General features: G+C 36.4%; 1 protein-coding gene across 7 annotated transcripts in view; it reads left to right on the forward strand.

Moving 5' to 3' along the window:
• LOC135208022 (innexin inx2-like) overlaps positions 1 to 16,117 on the forward strand; it is a 366,951-nt gene that overhangs the window by 271,403 nt on the left and 79,431 nt on the right. For 3 of the 7 annotated variants that reach the window (XM_064240127.1, XM_064240129.1, XM_064240131.1), the window contains exon 1: positions 8,233 to 8,376. The exons of 2 other annotated variants lie outside the window; for them this stretch is intronic. The gene's annotated coding sequence lies outside the window, so the exon portion shown is untranslated. Of the gene's footprint in view, positions 1 to 8,091; positions 8,150 to 8,232; positions 8,377 to 16,117 lie in introns of those variants that run through there. 2 more of the 7 variants (XM_064240128.1, XM_064240133.1) reach the window with 2 other exon arrangements.

Genomic DNA, 16,117 nt, shown 5'->3' on the forward strand with positions numbered 1-16,117 from the left:
CTTTTTTGTACTAAGGAGTGTTCTTCCTGTGGTCATCCATTTGGGTGCTTGGAGATACAATGCTGGAGTTGTTCTGCTATTCGTGGGTGTAGGCCTTGAAGTTTTTGAGCCAGTATCCATGGACTTCATCGGGACCTGGGGCTTTCCAGTTTGGCATTTTCTTTAGTTGGTGTCTGACTGTGTCTGTCGTGATGTCTGTGAATCTTTGTTTTATTCTCCCTGTTTCTTCTTCCTTGACTTCCTGGAGCCATGTTGCATGTTGTTGTGTATACCGGATTGCTCCATATGTTTTCCAGAGTCTCTTACTTGATTCGGCTTCAGGAATTTCTGGGTGGTTGTTCTTCCCCTCTTAGTTGGCTGTATAGTCTTTTCTGGTTGGTTCCGAATAGTTTTGTTTCTGTTGTATCCCTTATTCCTGTTCATGTACCGTTGGATCTTGTGTGCTTTGGCCTTAAGCCTCTGTTTTACATCTTCTATTGTGTTGTTTAGTCCCCTCTCTTGTACTTTGTATTTCTCGTTGAGTTCCTCCCTTTTTTCTTGCTTCTTAGCCTTTTTTCTGCCATCTCTTTCAGTTTACTCAAGTCAGATCTCATCACCATGATTTGCTTTTCCAGGCGCCTTTTCCAAGGAGGTTGCTGTTTTGGTTTCTGTTGGGTTGGTTGTGACGGTGGTGTTGGTGTTCGAATCCCCATCAGTTCTGCTACTAATCTTGCTCCTGCATATGTCAAGTTGTTTGTTTCTGTGATACTGGTGGTGTGTTATTAGGCCCATTATTTCATTGACCTCACTTGTTTTCTCCCTTAATTTCTTGGTGTTGTAGGCTTTCATGGAGGGATCTTTGTTCTCTCTGTATCTGGCTCCATCCATTGTCTAATCTTTTCTACCCATTCCTTCCTCTCTGTTACTTCGTCGGTGTTTCTTCGTGTGTCGTTGTTTGATACCTCATCCTCCCTGTCGTCTTCTGTGGCATCGTCTCTCAGTTCGTCTTTCGTGTAATTCGTTGTCGTGTGACATTTCCCTTTCCAGTTCTTCTCTTTCTGTTGGGGAGAGCCAGTTCTTTTTCTTTATGTTCCTTACTTGGTCTGCCAGCCTCTGCTCTGTGGGTGGTGTGTATTCCTCTCATTCCAGATGTTGACCAATCTTCTTCTATATCCTCTCTCCGTCGGGTTGCTTCTGATGTAGCATCTCCATATTTCCTTATTTTCTTCTCTTGTCCATTTCTTCCTTTTTGCCTCTGTAGCTCCAATCTCAGGCTGTTGATTATTGTCGTTGTGGTGATCAGTTGCTGGATGACGACCTCCAAGTACCTGACCGTCTTCCCCTACAATTGGGTTGAATACCTGGTTGCCGGACGAAGCTCCTCTGTTGCCAGAGGTTCCATTTACGTCGTTTGTCGTTTATTCCATCATTTCTTTCCATCATTGCTGAGTTTTGCTATTTAACCCATAGCTGGACCCTACCCCATCAGGGATAGGTACTCATTTACAGCTGAGTAGACTGAGGAAATTATGGTAAAGATCCTTTCCCAAGGAATCAACGCCGAGGAGAGCGGTCACCCAACCAACGACTGACCAGCCCCAATGTTGCTAACTTGACTTAATCTATTGACGACCTAACCCACTCCTCCACGGCGCCACATTTATTATTATTATTATTATTATTATATTAATTATTATTATTATTATTATTATTATTATTATTATTGTTATTCTTATTATTATTTTATTATTTAGAAGATGAACCCTATTCATATGAAACAAGTCCACAAAGGGGCCATTGACTTGACATTGAAGCTTCCAAAGAATGTGTTCATTAGGGAGACGTAAGAGGAGGTATAGGGAAATGCAGAAAGAAGAGATCATTTATTGAAAACAAAAAAAATAAATTAAATTAGTAAAAAAAAAAGAAAATAGATACAAAAATTCAGGTAAATGTAATGAAAATCAGGGAGAATCGTGTTAGGGATAGCAATGCATTGCATCTCGGCTCTAACTTTTGAAGTTACAGTCGCGCGGAATCCTCTAATAATAGATTAATGGTACAGTTTACAGTGTATTTACTAAAGCTAGTTAGCCTACCCCCTTCCCCTCCCCAGCTCCCCTACGTCTCGGCAACCCACCCACCCCCCACCCACACAAACGAACTAACCAACCGCTACCACACCACCAGACGAACTAGCTGTGTAACAGACGATCCCAAAATAGCAGGAGAGAGAGAGAGAGAGAGAGAGAGAGCCATCACCTAAACTCAGCAAACAAGAAGCTACCGCCGGCTTCCTGCGCTTCCTCGATCGGACACTGTTTGTTTTCCATCTGCTAATGCTCTCTGTCAATGTTTATATTTATCGGTTTTCGTCTGTCTGTGTGTGTGTGTGTGTGTGTGTCACGGGGAATTTCATTCACCTGTCTGGCTGAACGGTCAATGAGACGGGATGAGACGTATTGGTACGTCAATACTTCGTAAATGCCCACATATATTTAGGGATGAGGGATGAGTCACGATATGCATGTATAAGGGGAATACATTGCACATCGGTGACTGTCTGTTAACACGTGAACACGTTTTCAATACATATGTATATTCAGGGTTCTGCTATTACGTTCGCGTATGAGTTTCTGAGTATTATTTCAAATAGATGTAATTTTGTGGTTTATATATATATATATATATATATAATAGATATAGATATATATATATATATATATATATATACAAACATTATAATATATATGTGTGTACATATTATCTAAATATGTGTATATATACATTGATATATACATATATATATATATATATATAATTATATATATCATATATATATACATAGGACACACATAAACATACACACACACACACACAACACATACAGTACCACCCCACAAACGAGTGGGCGTGTGATATGAATACCTTTTGAACTTGCTATTCAGCAGAATGGCAGGAATATTTCGGCTGTAAGCAGCGCGAGGGCGGAATATCACACAGAGGTAGAATATGAAAAAAAAATATGTCATTGTGCTGTGAAAAAAAAAAAAAAAAATTTCGTTTCGCACTGTAAGTCCCAGATATTTTCATTAGCAAGCTATGCGTTGGAACAGAGTCCTACTGAACGCTTTTGCTTTTATATCATGGTGTGTGTATGTGTGTATGTGTGTGTGTGGGTGGGTGTAAGTGTGTGTGTGTGTGTGTCTGTGTGTGTTCATGCGTGTATGCTTGTGTGTGAATCGCACCAACTTCTTGGGAAGTGTATCTTCTAAAAATCTGCCCAAAAGACGGTGTAATCCTTCCTAATTAGCCACGAAATGAACAAGTATTAATATATTTACTCTGGAGATGAACCCTATTCATATGAACCAAGCCTCCAGGGGGCCATTGACGTGGAATTCAAGCTTCCAAGAAATGTTAATTTTTTTTTTTTTTTAACCACAGACAGACTTTCAAAACCTAAATGAAATTAGACATATTAATTCTAAAAGCTATATATTCTCCCCGCCCCAACCCACTGGCTGGGGTCCATGTACTCTCCACCCCCCCCCCCCCCCCCCTTCCATTTAGGATAGCTACTTTAAACTATGGCCTAGTTTTCCTGGCAGAGTTATTGGTGCTGTTTAATACTCGTTTCTACATTTCATTGTCCCTTCAGTTGTTTGATGCGGGTCCGGGCTACAAAGGGATTTAGGTTTGCCCGTTGCATTGACCTCTGCTTTTAAAATGCAATTTTAGAGATGCTCTGAAGCTTGGATTAAGGTGCTTCCATCCTGCACGCGCCCATGTAGGGTCCTGGGGCAAGAGAGAATGGCCCCTGGGTAAAAGAAATCGTGCCTATATACTGAGTAATTACCTGCAATCAGTTGTTGTAACTCACAGGAAAGAATTATGGACACACAATGAGTTTTGTAAAAATGATTCAGAACTGTTGGTACTGTTGTATTCTTGCACAAGGTTTTGTAAAATTTGACCGGAGTAATTTCATGAAAATGTTGGAAGGATGCTTAATAAAGTTTTTTTAACTTTCTTGACATGACAAATTAACTCAAGGTAGCCTATTATAACATTTTAACTTAGCTTAGGTTACTATACTCTGTTTTTTTTTTTCATCTGTCCACCCGCCTGTGGTGTTTGCGTATGGTAATACTGCGTCCCGGGCTTTAGATAGTTACGCTATGTGTAAATTTTAGATAAATAAAAGGATATCTGGGTGTACATTTGCAGCTAAAAAGTGTTTTGATAATTTACTGTATGCGAATTACACTTTAATGCTCGAAATAAGATATCGTTATTATTGTTAAATGTAAGCTGAATATAACTATCTAAAGCCCGGAACGCAGTGTTACCATACGCAAACACCACAGGCGGGTGGACAGATGAAAAAAAAAAAACCGACTATAGGTTGGGGTAGGTGAGGTGAGGATACTGATTTTGTGATTGCCTTAGTGCATGGTTGGCTTTGGTCTTGAGTCCTTTTGCGTAATCAAAGCACTGATTGTTAGGATAGATTTATTACCATCTTCTCCAGACTAGTGCCTGGCTTTCATTGATGATCCAAGTGCTGACCTGAGTTAGCGTTAACAACACCTCTTGTAGACATACGTGAACTTTTACAACATATGAAAGTAATATTCAAAGGTCAACAGTTCCCTCCAGGAACTTGTACGAAATACAACATAATGCTCAGATTGTCATGACTGTTTTTAGTTTTCTATCAGCAAAAACTATTGAGAAGGCTGTCTGTCTGTCCGCCACTGTTTCTGTCCGCCCTCATACTTCAAAACTATCGAGGCTAGAGGGCTACAAATTTGTATGTTGATCCTCCACCTTCCAATCATCTAACATATTAAATTGCAGCCCTCTAGCCCCAGCAGTTTTTATTTTTATTGAAGGTTAAAGTTAGCCGTAATCGTACGTTTGGCTACGTTATAGGCCATACTACCACCGGGCCGTGGTTAAAGTTTCATACAGCATCACATCTAGACCACCGTAAGATAGATCTATTTTCGGTGGCCTTTATTTTATTTTTTGCTTGTTTTTGTGATTATCTTAAGATTTGCTTTCCCGAGTCAGTGCAACTTCTCCTGTATATCTTTAATTTCAGTTATCCGTTTCTTGTCTTACTTTGTTTATAGTTCCTTTCCACATCTGATGCTTCCGTGAAAGTGCTTGCTGTGCGAGATTTCCATTTGCATGAATATCAAGTTGATTTATTGATTTGCCCCCAGAACTTGGCGTCACAGAGAGAGAGAGAGAGAGAGAGAGAGAGAGAGAGACGCTTGATCATCCTCAATGCTCGCGTCATTTCAGGGGTCGATGAATCACTGCAGCAAAATAGGAAGCTTCGTGTGATTGTCTGACAGAGTTTGTCGGGTTGCAAAATCAAAATAGCAGAAACATTCATTATTGGTAGAGTTCCTGCGAGTGAATTTTGGTACTTTTTATTATTATTATTATTATTAGTATTAATTATTCTTATTATTATTATTATTATTTCATATGGGACAACCCCACAGTGGCCATTGACTTAAATCAACCTTCCAAAGATTATTATTATTATTATTATTATTATTATTATTATTATTATTATTATTATTATTATTATTATTATTCAGAGGATGAGTCCTATTCATTTGGAACAAGCCCACCACAGTGGCTATTGACTTAAAATTCAACCTTATAAAGATTATTGTATTATTATTATTATTATTATTATATTATTATTATTAATTATTTTGGTCTGTCACAGTCATCCTATTCGACTGGGTGGTACTTACAGTATGGGGTTCCGGGTTGCATCCTGCCTCCTTAGGAGTCCATCACTTTTCTCACTATGTGCGAAAAGCATCTAGTTTTTCCAGGTTCCTTTTCAGGGATCTTGGGATCGTGCCTAGTGTCCCGTATCCTTCTTATTTCATACTTGATACTTATCTATTTTTTTTTTCTTACTTTCCCATCAACTCTGGTGTCCCATGGTATTGCAACATCAATAAGTGATATTTTCTCGTTTTTTTTTCAATCAAAGTATATTATTATTATTATTCAGACGATGAACCCTATTGATTTGGAATATACCCAAAGGGGCCATAGACTTCATATTGAAGCTTCCAAAGAATAAGATAGTCATTTGCAAAAAGTGACTGAAGGTGATAGGATATGCAGAGATTAGTCAGTAGAAAATGAAATAAAACAACTCAATTGTTTGTTAATTCACAAATATATAAAATGTAAGTAAATCATAGGGTAGTATTGCATTGTATCTTCACTTGAACTTTTGAAGTCTGAGTTGTAGGACATCCTCTGAAGGGAGACTGTTCGACAGTCTGAAGGTGTGAGGCACATTTATTCCATAGTGGAGCTGCAGTTCAGCAAATCTACTTGATCCCTCTCCGCAGGAGAAGAGGATGAGGGATCAGTGATGAAAGCGAATAAAAGATCATTCTCTGGATTTTCTTCGTGGATGTCGATAACATTTAGAATATGTTTGACGCAGAAATATTCACATATTGCGGAATCTCGTCAAAGCGAGTAGCACTGACTAATCGCTGTGGCGCATCGAACAAGAGTTCACACTTTCAGAAATTGACGCTAAACGAATGTAGATTAAAATGCTCGCTAATGCCTATACTATTATTCCTGTTATGAGTCTACTATAGAGCCCTGCATGAAAAGAGTTTCGGATTCCACGGTAATCAGGAGAAATTTGGGAAGTTAGCAAGAACCGGCCAAGTCTTGCCAATGTTAGGATTATTGGAATATGACAGTACTTATAATTTCAAGTAGAGACAATATCAGTATTATAACCATAATTCGTCACGAAGCAAAACTCGAATCTGATTCCCTAACCTAACCTTTTCCCCGGTGATATGAAGCGTAGGATTTGTCACCCCCGTCGGCCTGTGCGCTAAGATGAAAGAGGTTTTCGGAATTTGATATGAGATTTAGTTTGCATTATATATGCATGCATACATACATTCATATATATATATATATTATAAAATATCTATATATATATATATATATATTATATATATTATCTATTATATATATATATATATGTATATATATATATATATATATATATATATATATATTATATATATATTATATATATATATATATATATATATATATATATGTATATATGTTGTAATATATGTGTGTGTGTATGTATATATACACATGTATATGCGTGTATATGTACTATATACATATATTATTATTTATATATATATATAATATATATATATATATATATATATATACATATGTGTGTGTGTCCATAAAGTCCCGGTATCATTACAAGTATTTATTTCCCAAAATGGTACTGGGACTTTATGGACACCCTATATATATACATATATATGGATTCTTTAATATCTATATATATAATATATGATATATATATATAGTATTTATATATATCATATATATAATATATATATATATATATATATATGTATATTTATCTTATATTAGTATAATATATCTATATATATATATAATAGAATATAAAAGACTGTGCTAGTACATATATAGGTATACTATTTTTAGCAGATTGTATGTATATAGTGTGTGTGTGTGTGTGTTTATCAGCAAGAGATACTACTATGGAAGCAAGCAAGCATTCGACCCAGCAGACAGACCATGAGCAGAAACGCTCGACGGAGTCATTCATTCCTTTCCGTATCATTTTCCATTTCCCCGAGCGGACTTCTTCTTCCAGGTCTTAAAACAAATGTAAATGACGAATGTTCGTGCAAAGTAACCACGTGGAGTCGAGGGGAAAGAGGGAGAGGGGGCGGGGGGGGGGTGGGAGTAGTGGGAAGGGATGGGGGGGAGAGGGGAAGGGGAGAAGGTGTAAAGATGCTGGGTATTGGACGAGAGGAAAGCACAGAAAGAGAGACTGAGGTAAAAAACAGGGAAAGAGAGAGAAAGAGAGAGAGAGGGGAGAGAGAGAGAGGAGAGAGACATGGGTGAGGGAGACGGCAGTGGGGCTGGATGGAGGTAGGGCGGAGGTAAAAGAGAGAGAGAGAGAGAGAGAGAGAGAGAGAGTGAGTGAGGGGAAAAAGAGAAAGGCAGAGGAGGGGGAAAGCTAGATTGGTCAGTGAGGCTGAGCCAGCAGCCAACAGCAGCACTTCAGTTGACGGGAGAGCCCAATGGAGTGAGGACGCGAATTCGGAGCCCTCTCTCTCTCTCTCTCTCACTCTCTCTCTCCATCTGTCTCTCTCCTTCCTCTGCTCCAGCCGAACCTTCGACGACGTCGGAGAGACAGGCACAGAGAGACGCACATACACACGCGCGTGCACCTGGACTTTTTCGTGTGACTTCGTGTGCGTGACGACTCCTTCTCTGCAGATATCCGTCGGGAGGAATATATATAAATCCGTGGTGCGTTGGATAAAGGTGGTGGAAACGCGGAAGCAGTGGCTGCTGGTGGCCCTGGCTGGCTCTGGCTCTGGCTCTGGCTCGCTGCTGCTGCTGCTGGAAGCAGGCAGCAGAAAAAGGGATATTCGCAAAGCAGACGAAATCTTCACGTTTATTTTTTGGTTTTTGTCCACGATGGATGATGGAAGGGAAAACACACTCGCACACTCGCACTCACACTCACACGCCCTCTCTTTTGCCCACCGTCGTGTTAAGTTACTTTAAAGCATATATTCTCTCTCTCTCTCTCTCTCCCCCAAATGCTCTTCCCTTCTCCCCCTAAAAACACACCCAGTGTTGGCCCAGTGCATTTCAATCCATTGGTCTCTCTCTCTCTCTCTCTCTCTCTCTCTCTCTCTCTCGTTTAATGGACACATAGGAGCAACCATGATTCATTTTCTTACTGGAATTTGTATAAATTGTTTTAGCAGTGTGTTGAATGATATGTAAATATATATATATATATATATATATATATATATATATTTATTATCTATATATATATATATAATATTATATAGTATGTATATCTATATATATAAATTTTAAACCTTCTGCAAAAGGCTGTGACTCGCTTTCGCTAAACCCATCCCCCGCCCCCGTCCAGCTGATATTTTGAAATAGAATCTCGGCAGCTGAGCTTAAACCTCTGCAGTCTGAGATAGTTTACTCTCTGCCGTCGTGAACCATCATCACCTGGATGCGTGAGATAGCGTCCGGATAAAAGTGAGACAATCAGTGAAATATCCGAAAGAGTGACACGGTATACTTTTAAACGGGTGACCTGCCTCCGCCGAAGCACCGAAATAGTATTTGCATATTTGCAGTAGTTAAAATAATACGTCTGAAATAGTGAAGTGGTTAGTATCTGCAATAGTGGATTCGTTATTCGGTACGTGAAATACCCGAGTGACATTGGACTCGGGGAATTCGACAGTATCGCAAAAAGCGAGATATTTCGTGAGGTAGCTATTTAGCCAAACAGTCTATCTGGATTGGTGTGACCCATATCAAGAACATGGCTCGAAATCGAAAAATTGAGATGGCAGGTCACTGGAATCATTAAGTAGTCAAGTAGTCACTATCCGATATTGTTAAAAAGTAGTACCTGAGATGAGAGAGAAATCTGATATCTACTTGCATAGATAGATTTGCCGTATAATGCGGGACACAGAAATTTCTGTATCACATTCCAAGATTTTGCTGTTTCGAAAATTTCGTCTGCCATGCAACAAAAGGCGTATAGCTTTAATGTCCTTTCTCTCTCTCTCCCTCTCTCTCTCTCTCTCTCTCTCTCTCTCTCTCTCTCTCTCTCTCTCTCTCTCTCTCCTCTCTTATACATATCCGTGTGGGCGCGTGTGTGAGCGCATAATATCACATTCACCAACACGAAAATATTCCTCTCACGAGACTTTACATTATGGCATTATTCACCTCATACATTTTACGAAGTGGTGTAATACATTCAGGATTATTAATTTTCTTTCGTTATTTATCATGTAATTTTAGTTTTGCGTTATTAACAAATACAGTGAGTGCGTTCCTTGTGCTATTTTAATGTTCTTTTCGTTGAGAATTTGGTGTTTTTGATGTAAATATGAAATTTAAATTTTGTCGTTTTCTTGCAGGGCCATTCTTTTTACTTCACTTCATTTCATTTTTTTTCTTCTTCTTCTGCCATTCTCTGATATTACTACGCGATTTCCTTTTAGAACTCGAAGAGTGCTTTAAAACCGAAAATTCAAAATATGGAAGTATCCTGTCGTCAGCTATTTTGTTATTATTATTTTTTTTCAACTTTGAAACAGGCAATTTTGATAACCAAATTTGGAAAGCTTTCGTTTGGTGTTTTGGTAATGCCTACCGTGTGATTCTGCGTTGGAATGGACGAGGACGTCTATCTAAGCTTGATATGACCAAATTTCGACCAGAAAACGCGGGGATTTCTCTACTTGAATTTTGTGCGCGAAAGCAATGTATCATCTGTATTCATAAAGATGTTTTAGCATCGGTCTGTTGAACTTCTTTCAGTGTAGCGTTGAGTTCTGTGTAAATATCGTATTTCTGCCGAGAAGTAATGTAATATTAGTCTCGTTAATTTCCAAGTTTCTTTTGAAAAAATTAAAATTTTGAATTCTCAGTTTCTTTTGAAAAATGAATATTCTGATTTCCAAGTTTCTTTTGAAAAAATGAATAATTTGAATTCTCAATTTCTTTTGAAAAAAGAATATTTTATTAATTTACCCGTTTCTTTTGAAAAAATGAAGATTTTGAATTCTTAGTTTCTTTTGGAAAAAAAAGAATATTTTATGTTACGAGTTTTTTTGAATAAAGGAATATTTTGAATGCCTAGTTTCTTTTGGATAAAGGAATATTTTATTGAGTTATCAGTTTCTTTTGAAAAATGGAATATTTTGAATTCCTAGTTTCTTTTGGAAAAAGAAATATTTTATTGAGTTACCAATTTCTTTTGAAAAAAAAGAATATTTTGAATTCTTAGTTTCTTTTGAAAAAAGGGATATTTAATCAAGTTACCAGTTTATTTTCAAAAAAAGGAATTATGTATTTACTTATCAGTTTGTTTTGAAAAACGGAGTATTTAATAAATTCCCAGGTTCTTTTTAAAAAATAAATATTTTATGAAATTCCAAGTTGTTTTGTAAAGGTATATTTTATTGAATTGCCAGTTTTTTAGAAAAAAATTATTTTATTAATTTCCAAGTTTCTGTTGAAGAAAGGAATATTTTAATAAATTCCGAGTTTTTTTTTTTGGAAAAATGGATATTTTATGACATTCCCAATTTCTTCTGAAAAAAGGAATATTTTGATAGAATTCTCTGTTTCTTTTGAAAAAAGTGATATCTTATTAATTTCCCGGTTTCATTTGGAAAAAAGAATATTTTAACATATGACGGAGGCATTTTTGTCCGCGTTCAAAATTTAACTGTTTCTTTTTCGAATATATCTTGTGTTGCCTAAAAGCCAAAAGAATATTTTAACATGTACTTAACTCGATATTATTAATGTAATATAATCCCACATCTGCTGTTTAGTTTCAAAGAAATTAACATACTAAAGACCCACAGTTATTCCAGACAGATCTCTCCTTCTTTATATAAAAAATAAATATATTTTAACTTGTAGAATTCAGTTTCTTTCAAAATATTTGTCGTTTTTTATTGCAAAGATTATTTTTTCTCTAAAAGAAATTGTATTCCTAAGATATAACTAACTTGTGGTCACACAAAATTCGCTGTTCTTAGTATTTTAATCTTATCGCTTACTTGAAGCCAAACTGTAATTAGTTTATCGCAGTCAAACTAACCATAACGAAATGAGAATTGGAACAAAGCGTGATCCGAACTCCAGCTTACTCGAGACGCGTGCAAGATATTCCCCTCACACATAAGTTGTAAACATTATATTCCTAACTTGACGTGAATTAAAACGTTCTGAAATCTAAGTCAAATAGAGCCTTTTGCCACCAACAAAAATAAAATAGATGCGCTATACTTTATTAGAAATAATTGTTCTGTACTGTTTAACATAATCATTATTTATTATTTTACATTTTCGTTCTAATGAATTAATCATAATTATCACATCCTAAAATTCCTGTATCTTTTATTCGACGCGAAACACCTTTCAGACTCTTTTAGGCTCTTCCATAGACATTTCCTAGCCCCCCCCCCCTCCCCCAAACAACAACAACAACACTAACAACAAATTCGTTTGTAAGCTTACTCCCAGAGTAAGCTAAAATAAAAAGGTGAAGATTTCGGTTTCAAGAAATATTGAAATAATAGATAAAAATCATTTGCCCAGGGGTTCCCAAGACCTTCATTGCTAATCTGGAAAATAAAAACCTAAAAATTCGGAAATGTTCAAAAACTGAATTTGGCCACTGGAATGGGAAGGCGCAAGAAGAAAGCATTCTCTTAAAACATTAGAATATAATTGAAGGAAGTAACCAAGTTATATACCTCTGCTCTTATCACTTTGTTTATACTTTGTCCAAACAATAATATTTTTCGTAGAAATTATTCGTCCTGTATTTTGTGAACAATCTATTCCGTTGAGTTCTTGAACAGTTCATGTTCATATATCACTATTTATTTATTAATTATTCCTTTAAATTATTCTTCAATTCTGTATGGTAATTTTTTTTACAATGTACTGACATTTTATTCCATAAATGATATGGCTTTGTTAATGTACTACGTATGTGTATAGCTGAATCACGAGAGTTTGGAACGTGTTAAATGCATAAATAAAGGTATAAGCCACGAAGGAAAGATAAACAAAGGAGTATCTGCAAGACCTTTCGACTCAACGTCCTTTACTTAGCAGTCTGGTAATTAAAGGGTGTTGAGTCGAAAGATCTTGCGGCTACCCCGTTGTTTATCTTTCCTTCGTGGCTTATACCGTTATTTATACTACGTATGTAGTTCTCATAACTGCGGTGCTTCTTAACTTCTCATAACTTGTTATTACAGTGCCATACGTATCTGGTAAAGGACAAAAGTGACAAAGTTCATTCATCTAAAATGTGTGCATTTAAACATGTCACAAACATCTGCGAGAAGTTGATATTTAGAGGGAAGTGAAGACATAATCTCAATTTAGTCCCCAGATACTCGTTATGTATATATATAAATTTTTATCAAATCGCCGTGATTCATATACATGCATTAAGCTACAAAGGCCCCTTGATATCCAATTCGCTCTACCTCGGAATTAATATATTTTCATGCATGTTAACCGAAAGGGAATATTTTTGTTGATAATGATTTCGTCCTCTCGTCGATTTGAACCAGCGCACAGAGGAGAAATCAGGACTTCAGTGACATTACCGACTCAAGTCCTGATTTCTCCTCTGTCCGCTGGTTCGAATCCACGAGAGGAAGAAATTATTATTAACTTGAGAAATTCCCCTTCGGTTAACATATATGAAAATAAATTCATTCCGAGGTACAGCTAATTAGATAGTGAAAGACATATTATATATATATATATAAATATATATATATACTATATATATATATATATATATATATATATATAATATGAGATTATTCGTTAAGTTTTGAAAAGATATCATATGTTCTTTAGAAATTTATGATATAGTACTTTTCATTCATTGCTGTAAAACGACATATGTTTAAATTTAACTGTGGTTAAGCAACGTCCGAATTACGACGATTGACGTATACTGAAAAATTCATCGTTGAGTATCATTGTAGTAAGAAATTGTCTTAAATTCATTATACAAAGAACACTTAAAGTTTCGAATTTAGTGCAGCAGCTGCGGTTGGCGATTTGGGTTACAATGTCAAAATAAAATTTAGAATTCATCAGAATATGAATATTACACATTTTCTAGGAAAAATATCACTATTCAATTCTTAATTCATTTTTGCCAGTTTTCCAATCCATCACTGCGTCCATTTAAGCCAAAATTGTCACATATCTCAGGTGCAGAATGTCACCTGCACCTGACGCCAAATCAAATGTGCTATTCTTTTCGTCAGCTTATAAAGACATATTAATTGATGGGGTAATTTCTTATGTTTTTTTTATTAATTAGATGTCACGATATGTCAAGGAATTGCAGTTTTCAATAATGTCTTTTTGTCATTCAACCGTCTTATCTCGTCTTTCCGTTTTTCTCTTTACCTCCTCTTGCTTCTTCCTAATGAACACCATAATATTCTTTGGAAGCTTGAATTTCAAGTCAATGGCATATGAATAAGGTTCATCTTCTGAATAATAATAATAATAATAATGATATTCTTTGAAAGCTTGAATTTCATTCAAGTCATTGGTCCCTTTGGTAGCCTCTTGTTCCATATAGATAGGTTTCATCTACTGAATAATAATAATAATAATAATAATAATAATAATAATAATAATAATAATAATAATAATAATAATTTCCATTATTTGCATTTCAAACTCATTTTGTCACAGCTGAGAACAGTTATTGTGGTCCGAACCTAATTTGTCGCTGAAAAGAATCTTTCATTGAAATTAGCGTCGGCAGTTAGTTAGACTTTTTCTTGACTCGTATCTTGCTGGTTTGCCTACTGTTTACCAATTCAAAATTCATATATGTCGCAGTTTTGTCAACTGTTTACCAAACTCATATATGTCGCAGTTTTGTCATCTGTTTACCAAACTCAGAATTCATTTATGTCGAAGTTTTGTCAACTCTTTGTCAAACTCATGATAAATATATGTCGCAGTTTTGTCAACTTTTTACCAAACTCTAAATTCATAAATGTCGCAGTTTTGTCAAATGTTTACCAAACTCTAAATTCATATATGTCGTAGTTATGTCAACTGTTTACTAAACTCAAAATTCATATATGTCGCAGTATTGTCAACTCTAAGTTTCGCAGTTTTGATTAATTTATTACCAAACTCTTAATACATATATGTCGTAGTTTTGCCAGCTCTTCACCAAACTCATGCATATACGTTTTAGTTTACATATATGTTGTAGTTTTGTCAGTTGTTTACCAAACTCAAAATCGTTATCTCAAAAACGTTCTGTAACTTCTATTTCCATAAGTCAGGCTTAACTCATAATCAACTCAAATGCCTTTTTTTTTTTTTTTTTTTTTTTTTTTTAGTATTCTTTTTACATTCTTGCTTTATCAAAAGCAAACTCAATGCAGCCCAGTAATTGGTTCAGACACATTTTACATACCTCTTTGCGTCGCCCAAACGCAATTGGACAAGGGGCATCATTATTATTATTATTATTATTATTATTATTATTATTATTATTATTATTATTTCATGCTTACGAACGCCAGCAATCACAGAGTAGGTGTGTGTATGTGTCTGTGTGTGTTTATCTGTGTCTGTGTGAATGTGTCAGCGTGACTGTGTATGCATGCGTCTGTGGCAATCCATCCTGTGACCCGGAAACTTCCACCGATAATTTCACGAACATTTGCACCCTTCCCCAAAAAATAAAAAAATAAAAATAAAAAAAAAATTTTACCGGGTGCTCGTTCAACCATGTTGAAAGCGAGGCGGAAAACTGCATCGGGCTTGCCCCCGTTGTAAAGAACGGGTTGGATCCCCGTGTTTCCCCTCTGCGTGTGTGTGTGTGTGTGTGTACGTCCGTCACAACGACATGTTAATGCGAATGACGACAAGAATAATGAGAAGTATTGGGCGTAACGTCTCCTCCTCAGCTCCGTCTGGGAGCGTGAGGAGGAATATGTTTGAGGCCTGATCGCCTCTGGGAACCAATTATGCTTAGCATTTCTGTTATATTAGTTTTCTGTCGACGAAAACTATTGTGCCGCCTTCGTCTGTCCGTTCGCCCTCGGATCTCAAAAACTACTGAGGCTAGAGGGCTGCAAATTGGTGTGTTGATCATCCACCCTCCACTCAACAAACATACCAAATTGCAGCCCTCTAGCCTCAGTAGTTTTAATTTCATTTTAGGTTAAAGTGAGCTATGATCGTACTTCTGGCAGCGCTATAGTCGCCAACAACATAGGAGCCATCACCGGACCTTGGCAGAGTTTCATGGGCCGTGACTGAGGCCACCACCGAACAGAAAACTCGATTGTGCCGCATTTTTTGTACTTTTTTTCTAATTGTTAACGTATGAGTAAACATCAAGACTCATGAAGCAAGATAACCGGTTTGTTATCATCACCATGATGATATTGTCTATCATTTT

This window comes from Macrobrachium nipponense, chromosome 34 (assembly GCF_015104395.2).
Source record: "Macrobrachium nipponense isolate FS-2020 chromosome 34, ASM1510439v2, whole genome shotgun sequence".
Taxonomy (NCBI): domain Eukaryota; kingdom Metazoa; phylum Arthropoda; class Malacostraca; order Decapoda; family Palaemonidae; genus Macrobrachium; species Macrobrachium nipponense.